A 9,082-nucleotide genomic window follows, 5' to 3' on the forward strand; every position below is an offset into this window, starting at 1 on the left:
AAAAATTATCAGAAAAATTCAAGGAATCCATCTGTACCATTTTCATGCATGTTAGAACAACTTATAGTTGCTGTTTAGCACAAATCATATAAAGGGCATTTAAATAATCACATATGGAGTTTGAATTTGAATCTTGTATTCAAACCAACTTCATTTAATCTGTTGCTAGTTGCATTAGCTCAAAACACATTCATTTTGCCATGTCATGATCATGCATCATATTGTGCATTGCATTGATTGTGTTCCTTTCTGTGTTGCCGGTATTTGTCCCCTCTCGATAGACGTGATACCGATGACGTGATCGTTGACACTGATGAAGACTCAATGTTATCTTCAGAAGTGCCAGGCAAGCAAAACCCCCTTGTTCATTCCGATACAATCCTACTCCCTCGCTCCTGCTCTCTTTTAATGCATTAGGACAACACCGATTTATCTGTTACTTGCTGCGGTAGCTGAACCCCTTTATCCTCTGCATGACCTGTCATTTCCACAGTAAATAGATGAAACCCACTAGCATGAGTAGGAGTTGTTTGAGCCCTGTTGTGCCTACTCATTCATGTTTGTTTGTCATGCCTGCTACTGCTTAGAGTTGAGTCAGGTCTGATTCATCGGGGATGAATCAGAGGCGTGTGAACATGTCCTACTGTGTGTGAGCTAAGTGTGTGAACACGATTTGGTAAAGGTAGCGGTGAGAGGCCATGTAGGAGTACATGGTGGGTTGTCTCATTGTAGCCGTCCTCAGGAACTGAGTTCTGTGTTTGTGATCCATGATTCAGCTACTACCATACATTGGGCCCTGAAATATGACCCCGCTCGACTTCTTATTCACCCTTGTCCTCTGTCCAGGAGTTGCAAGTAGTTTCTGGTGTTTGTAGTACGCTGGAGGCCGTGGACAGCGCTGACCGTAGGGGTGGGCTGTGATGCGGTAGGCACGTGGCATGGTGTACCGGATGCCCGTTTGGTATCTCAGGAACCCTGTTCACATCGTTTGGGGCTGTGAGCGAAACTCCGGCCGGATCTCCTCATGGATGGAACCTGAATAGGCGATAAACCTGGACTAGAGACTTGAGTGTTTAGGTAGGTCGTGGTCTACACCCACGTCGGCTTTCGCTTGAAGTCTGCCGAGCACATGTCGTGTGCAGACGCTAAGTGGTGGAAACATGTATGAAGAAGTACACCCCTGCAGGGTTAATATCATCTATTCGAATAGCCGTGTCCGCGGAAAAGGACTTCTGGGTTGCTTATATCAGTTCATAGACAAGTGAAAGTGGATACTTTAAAATGCGCAAGATAAGCGTGAGTGCTATGGATGGCGTTCTCGTAGGGAGACGGGAGCGGATCCATAGTGGTGTATTGATATGGTGAATATGTGGACTTGTGTGCGCCACCTCAAAAGAGTCGCTTGCAGTCGTAGTTTAGGATAGCCACCGAGTCAAAGCTGGCTTGCTGCAGTTAAACCCCACCACCCCTTTGTTGATAATGATGCATATGTAGTTAGTTCTGATGTAAGTCTTGCTGGGTACATTTGTACTCACGTTTGCCTATTTTATGTTTTGTGCAGAGAGACTTCAGTCTCACTAGTAGTTCCGCGTGGACTTCGACGTTTAGCTTGTTACCTCAGCTACGATCTTGTGCCCTCGGCAGGATCTGATAAATAGTCAGGCTTCTCAGCCTTTTTCAGTTATAGATGTCTGTACCCAGACATGATAGCTTCCGCTTGTGCTTTGACTTGTATGCTCTGATTGTTGGGTCATGAGACCCATGTTTGTAATATCTCGCTCCTCGGAGCCTATTGATTAAAATACTTGAGTTGTAGAGTCATGTTGTGATGCCATGTTGTATTTGCACATATCGAGCATATTGTGTGTATGTTATTGAAATGCTTGGTATGTGTGGGATCTGACAACCTAGTTGTTTATCCTTGGTAGCCTCTCTTACCGGGAAATGTCTCCTAGTGTTTTCACCGAGCCATGGTAGCTTGCTACTGCTCCGGAACACTTAGGCTGGCCGGCATGTGTCCTTCTTCGTTCCTGTGTCTGTCCCTTCGGGGAAATGTCACGCGATGAATACCGGAGTCCTGTTAGCCCGCTACAGCCCGGTTCACCGGAGTCCTGCTAGCCCAGTGCTACAGCCTGGATTCACTCGCTGATGACCGACACGTTCGATGCTGGGTCATGGATGCCTGTCCCTGTAAGTCTGTGCCACTTTGGGTTTACGACTAGCCATGTCAGCCCGGGCTCCTTATCATATGGATGCTAGCGACACTATCATATACGTGTGCCAAAAGGCGCAAACGGTCCCGGGCAAAGGTAAGGCGACACCCGTGGGAATACCGTGCGTGAGGCCGCAAAGTGATATGAGGTGTTACATGCTAGATCGATGTGGCATTGAGTCGGGGTCCTGACAGCATTGGTATCAGAGCTTGACTGCCTGTAGGATTACCAAGCCAAACTGGTCGAAGTTGAGTCTAGAAATTCTTTAGTTATGTAAGGGAATTGATTGTGGGATGGAACGTAAGGCTCTTTTTACTCCTTGTACCTCATGGCCTTCTGATCTGAGTCATCATCTTCTCTTCTACGGGGATTAAGAACTAGGCTATCTCTTCTTTCTATCAGGATCACGTGTTACTAATCAGTGGACTTATAAGATTGTTGAATTTAAGTCTCAGTTCAGTTCCTACTACTTCCGTATGTTAATTGTTGATCTCGAAACCTTGATATTGTGCTTCTGAGTGGTTATGCCACCATTTATGTGAATGTCTCAAATCTTTTCTGAGCATTTACAACCGTTATGCTGTCCGAGTCATCCCAGGTTTCTAAATAGTCCGATGCATTTGCAAATCCCTTCCTTCTGTTTCCGATGTTCCCATGGGCCAGATTAACCACACTAATCGGTGTGTTGAGGTAATTATTGCCTCGACATATATGTTGGAATTATTATTATGACCCTAAGTGCTTAGGGGATCATCTAGTGGTCTAGCCATGATTTGTGTCCTAGTGTGAAGATTCTGGCCTTTATTCTCGGAAGCATCCCGTGATGCTACTTAGTAGTAGGTATTCTACTCCTGGGTTCTGAACCCGAGATTCACTCTACCTACTTCATGTTGATAGTAATTGCTAGTGCCTTTAGGATATTAGTAACCTTTGCGATAGTCCTTGAAGTTCGTGGTATCTTCTTCTTTCAAATACCATGAACCACTTATGGCAGAAGTTCCTCGTTGAACTGAAATATCACAACAGGATTATTCTTGAGGAGTTCTCCATTCATAAATCGTGACTCTGCCAGTTCTACCTTTCTGCATGGGTTATCCGGAAGAAATATGTTGAACTTGGTTCGACATACTAATCTATGCATCCACAACTCAGAAAATTATATGTTCCTTTGAGTTGTTCTCCTTAGTTGCATTCTGACCCTCGTCTATCAATTGATAGTCAAGAGTATGCGTGCGTTCGTTTATCGATGCCTATTACTCTTGCGGTCCGTCAAGCCATTCTGTCCTGAATGACTTGGAGAAACAAACTCCAGTACCTCTTCCATATCCAGGATTGGGTCAAAGAAGTTGTATTCCGCAGAACAAATTGCTAATCCAGCTTTTGCTCTATTCTACCTTGGAGTATTACCATCCTTATATCGGGATTGTTATAGGAATTGCACACCATCCTATGAACTCTTGGTACAGCGATACTTCTTACCATCATTGTTCATTCCTCGGTTCCTGTGTTATTGTCACCGGAATGCCGACAAATGAATCATGGTGTGTGAAATCAATACTCCCAGCAACCTCGTTGCTTGGTAGTTAAAGGACAATAATTTCATTCCTAGTGTGTTGGTTATTGAATCATCATTCTGAGGTTGATTATGCTACCTAGTCCCTATTTCTGGTGCACTCCTCGACCAATGAGTTAGGATCTTGTCAAGTCCTCACTCATTTGATCATATCATCTTGCCCTGAAAAGCAAGATTGTTCTCGATCTTAGTAACATATCGGTGGTTCGTGATTTTCCGAATATCTTCTCGAAAGTATCACCAGGTTGTCACCTGACTGTTATGTTAAGCTCGTGATCAAGTTGGTTTATCCTGTAAACCACCCTTTCTCCAAGAATCCGTGTTGGATACCCCTGAGCTAGTTGGTTAAGCTATGCATCAACTTGGAGGGTTGGAAGATAAAAGCTTGCCTGACTTAGTTCGTTCCAAAGGGATATTCTTGTGTAGTGTGTGTTGAAGAAAGATGATATCTTCATCGATTGGTACCTGTGATCAGTTGTTGGACCTATTGTCTTATCAATCCTTTGATTTGAGTGTGGGCCATCGTCAAGTCAAATCAGTACCAACGATGCTCGTAATGTTGTCTTATTCGTGGTTGATCCCTCGAGCATACACCATTATATCTTTTAGGTCTGACCAATGCTATCACTTGTTCACTTAACTATGGAATTCCTTTTAAAAGGAAACCCAGATGAATTGTTGTTGTGCCCATTGACAACATCCTTGTCTTCTCCATAATCTTGCTGAACATTAAGCTAGTGTTGGAAACTTTTGAAAGCATTTGTTCATGCTAGCTCATGAAGCATATGTTTGGATGAAGGTAGTGACTTCCTTTAATTCATGTGCATCTGATGCAAGTTGCCACCGTGGATTCGAGAAAGTCAATGTTGCTTTCTTTGGAATCATTCCAAATCAGTCATGCACACGTGCGAAGAATGCTGTGGTTTGAAGACTTGCAACCTTCAATATATATGTATCCCTAGCACACCAAGCCACTGATTGATTTGTTCAAGGAGAAGGAGTTCCTTCATAAGAGCTAATCCGGAATTATGAAAGAACTTCGATACCCTCGTTGATGGTTCCCAACCAGAACTCGGTAGTGTTTTATTGTAAGACTACCATGTGGGCATGCTTGTCTGGGACAACGTGTTCACATGTTTGTAGCAGAACCAGCTCATGTTTTGGAGCTTGCTATCGTAGTTCATTCCCCGAGAATCTCGCAACGTCATCTCGTCGATTCGTGTTGCAAACTTCCGTTTTTCTTCCTAAGACTCGATGAGCCTGGAATATCCTAACACCAACCAGAGCTGAATCTCAGGCAGATATGATGGTTGGAACATTTCCCTAAGAACTATAATATTGGTCTCTCGATAACCGGTAAGGTGGATGTCGTGCCCAACACACCCATCCGGTAGACCTATTATTATAGTATCTTGTTTGAGGAAGTTGGCCACCCCCCCCTAGGGATTTCGTAGGATTTACTCCCTAGTTGCCCCTATGGATTTTGAGATCCCGAAGTCCGACCTTTTTACTTGATGTTCTAGATATCAAACCATATCTATGAATGGGTTACGCTAGCACATCAAGGAGAACATTAGAAGCGGAGTGCTAAATGTCTCTCGGTCGATCGTCCAGATTTTGTTCCTTGGCTCGCTAAGGTGAAATCTGAGAAAGTGTTATCCTCCTTTGCATCTGCATCGTCCATCGCTATTCATCATGGTAGTAAGTTGTGTTGCCAGAATCCTTGACACGGATGCTGGTAAAACCCTGATGAATATGGAAATGCTCAAGTTCTTGAGAGCACACACAAGCGCTAGGTGTTATCATCGGCACTAACTGGGTTGCTCTCAGTTTCCTCGGCAATGCTATGATCCTTTCAAACAGTGAATTCACTCTCTATTGTTGGGTTCTTCCCCAGTTACCAGAATCATTCCCAGCATTTTCATTTTGTTCCCAGCTTGCACCGCTAATGTGCCATTCTACCATGGGTCTCTTCCATTTCCGGTGATAAGCAAATTCATCCATTACGTTGTCTTCAACAAGGTAATCCACATCATCCAAGTCCGAGTATGCCATTCTACCGACCCCGCCAATCGATTGCTGTGATTTGCCTTAGGCTGATATAGAGAGTTTCAATGATCTTTGAATCAAAGGTAATTCTTTTTGCCACTTAAGAGGAGATATCTACGAGTCACGGTTCCGAAGGTGTCTCGTTGTGGTTTCATGGCAACTCAACTCCTCACTACGTTGACAATCGATTACCACCTTTTTAAGCGTGAAATTGTTGTCTACCTAGTGAACCTTCGTCATCCGTTTCTTTCCACCCCTCTTGATGTGTATCTCGTGTCTCAACCCGAGAGATGGTCCTATGTCTCATTCCGTGAGTTGTTCGATCTTCGAGAAGATCGACCCTTCTAGAGTCTCCTTCTTCCCTCCATGTCATGTTGGCAGGATTTCTCAGAGCAAGACTTCAAGACAATAATGGTGAATGAATCAACGTTCAATTGAAGTGCACCCTGGATCGTGAAGATTATACTAGTCTGCGTTACCCCTTCACCTTACCCTACGCTTGAATCTCGAGACGAGATTCTTGTTTAGTGGGGGTGAGTTGTCACATCCCTAGTTCTGACAATGTCTAGTGCATGCATTAGAATGTTACATCATGTTTAAATTTCATTTAAACCTGAGATGGGGATTGACTAAGCCCTAGCACCAAATGAATTCAACTAGGGTCAAAATAAAACCTTTTTCATTGAACTCAAAATGTCCTCTAAAAATGTTCAACATTTCTGGTTTGAGGTGGAAGCATCTACCAAAAATGGTTTATATTTTTGCAGGACATATTTGGTCACTGAATTAAACCATATTGTATTTGACTTTGGGCATTTAAATACTATAAATAATTTAAATGTTCAAATAAATGTTGGAAATTGTTAGGGGTCACTGAAATAATTCAGAAAGCACCCATAACTGTTTCCAGGATTTTATAAAATGATTTGATATTTTAAATCAATCAAAATCAAATTGCAGAAAATAGAAAAGATAAAACAGAACAGAATTATAAAAGAGAGAGAGAAAGATCCGTACCTGGGCCACTTACCTGTAGCCGGCCCAGCTCCCCCACCTGGCGGCCCAGCCCACCTCCTCCCCCTTGTCTTCTTCCTCCCCTCGCACCGAAGCAGCTCGGTGGCGAGCGCCGATGCCGCCTCGGCCACCTCCTGCTTCCACCAAGGCATTCCCGAGCCTCCCCCTCACGCCACGCACTTCCCCTCGCCCCCTGCACCTCCCCTCTCTTCCCCTGGACCCCGTTCTCTCCTCTGCTTTCCTCCCTGCACGCACCCGAGCGGAGCTCGTCGTCGCCGACACCGTTCGCCGTAGCCACCGTGCTCCTCGCTGCCACCCGAAGTACCCAGGAGATCCGCCTCGACCACCTCTTCCTCATCGCCGAGAAGCGCACCGCGGGAGCCCCTGCAACGTCGCCACCGCCGCCTTCTTCAACCTCGGGACCGCCGGCCATCTTCGTCAAATTCGTCGGCTCCGGTGCCTCCCCGAGCTCCCCGAGGCCACCGTCGCAACCCCTGTGAGCTACTCTTCCATTCCCCCTCCTTCTCGCGCTCGTTCCCGTACCCTAGCCGCCTTTCCGCCGGACCCGAGAGCTCGCCGCCGCCGTGCCTCGTCACCACCGTGGCTGGAGCCGTTGCAGCTCGAAGCCGAGCACACCACCGCACTCAACACGTCTCCAGGAGCCCGTAGTCGCCACTAGCTTCCCCTCCCGTGCCCCCGAACGCCAACCCCGACCTCGCCCGAGCTCCGGCCGCCGCAAAAGAGCTCGCCGCCGGCAGCTCCGGCCACCCCAGCCTCCGCCACCGCCACCGTTGGATGCGCCACTCCACCCTCTCCCCGTAGCTGCTCCCTGCGCGCCAAAAGAGCCCCTGTAGTTGGTTTCCGATGCGCACCACCACGTCTGGCCTCGCCGGCGTCAACCCGCCGGTGGGTCTGACCCACGTTGACCACGGCGGGACCCCCCCCTCTCTGGGTCGATGACAGGTGGGGCCAGCCCCCCTGTTAATAAGTTTAGTTATTTTATTTTAACTACCCCCCTCTACTGACACTGACAGGTGGGCCCCCGCCATCAGGTGATTAGCTTAAGCTAATCACCACCTAATCTAACCCCAGAGCCACTGACATGTGGGCCCTAGTGCCCTAATCCTTAATTAAACTAAAATAAACCCCCCCCTGTTTAACCTGTGACGCTGACATATGGGTCCCACAGGTCAGGTTTGACCTGGAGGCGCCCTGTTGACCTGCTGACGTCAAGGTGATGTCATGCTGACGCATTAAATGATTTTCTGGATTTAAAATAAATCGGAAAATTCCAGAAAATTGTATAAACTTCTAAAATTCATAGAAAATTAACCGTAACTCCAAATTAAATAATTTATATATAAAAAATTATCAGAAAAATTCAAGGAATCCATCTGTACCATTTTCATGCATGTTAGAACAACTTATAGTTGCTGTTTAGCACAAATCATATAAAGGGCATTTAAATAATCACATATGGAGTTTGAATTTGAATCTTGTATTCAAACCAACTTCATTTAATCTGTTGCTAGTTGCATTAGCTCAAAACACATTCATTTTGCCATGTCATGATCATGCATCATATTGTGCATTGCATTGATTGTGTTCCTTTCTGTGTTGCCGGTATTTGTCCCCTCTCGATAGACGTGATACCGATGACGTGATCGTTGACACTGATGAAGACTCAATGTTATCTTCAGAAGTGCCAGGCAAGCAAAACCCCCTTGTTCATTCCGATACAATCCTACTCCCTCGCTCCTGCTCTCTTTTAATGCATTAGGACAACACCGATTTATCTGTTACTTGCTGCGGTAGCTGAACCCCTTTATCCTCTGCATGACCTGTCATTTCCACAGTAAATAGATGAAACCCACTAGCATGAGTAGGAGTTGTTTGAGCCCTGTTGTGCCTACTCATTCATGTTTGTTTGTCATGCCTGCTACTGCTTAGAGTTGAGTCAGGTCTGATTCATCGGGGATGAATCAGAGGCGTGTGAACATGTCCTACTGTGTGTGAGCTAAGTGTGTGAACACGATTTGGTAAAGGTAGCGGTGAGAGGCCATGTAGGAGTACATGGTGGGTTGTCTCATTGTAGCCGTCCTCAGGAACTGAGTTCTGTGTTTGTGATCCATGATTCAGCTACTACCATACATTGGGCCCTGAAATATGACCCCGCTCGACTTCTTATTCACCCTTGTCCTCTGTCCAGGAGTTGCAAGTAGTTTCTGGTGTT

The sequence above is a fragment of the Triticum aestivum genome, chromosome 3B, assembly GCF_018294505.1.
Source record: "Triticum aestivum cultivar Chinese Spring chromosome 3B, IWGSC CS RefSeq v2.1, whole genome shotgun sequence".
Taxonomy (NCBI): domain Eukaryota; kingdom Viridiplantae; phylum Streptophyta; class Magnoliopsida; order Poales; family Poaceae; genus Triticum; species Triticum aestivum.